This window comes from Apis dorsata, unplaced genomic scaffold (genome assembly GCF_000469605.1).
Source record: "Apis dorsata unplaced genomic scaffold, Apis dorsata 1.3 scaffold_894, whole genome shotgun sequence".
Classification (NCBI taxonomy): domain Eukaryota; kingdom Metazoa; phylum Arthropoda; class Insecta; order Hymenoptera; family Apidae; genus Apis; species Apis dorsata.
The window spans coordinates 36,795-37,083 of NW_006264009.1; positions in this window are offsets into that span (position 1 = coordinate 36,795).

The following is a 289-nucleotide window of genomic DNA, read 5'->3' on the forward strand; positions in this document are numbered from 1 at the left end:
GACGGACTGTACGTAACGTGGTGGTGAGGAAACGTTGCCATCGCGGCTGGTTAGGTTGGTTGGCGCGGCCCGTACCGATTGGCTCCCCACCACTTCGATACGGCCTCGATGCCACATCCCCAGCCACGCCAACTTTCCACGAGCAGACGCTGTTCGGCTTTCCTCGACGATTGTGCTCTCATTTCCACTTTGCCCGATCGTAGCTTCGTTTCTCCCTCGACTACCCTTACTCCTTTCCCAACCGAGCCACCGTCTCGCCCTCGCGTTCTCTTTCCCATTCTCTCCACCT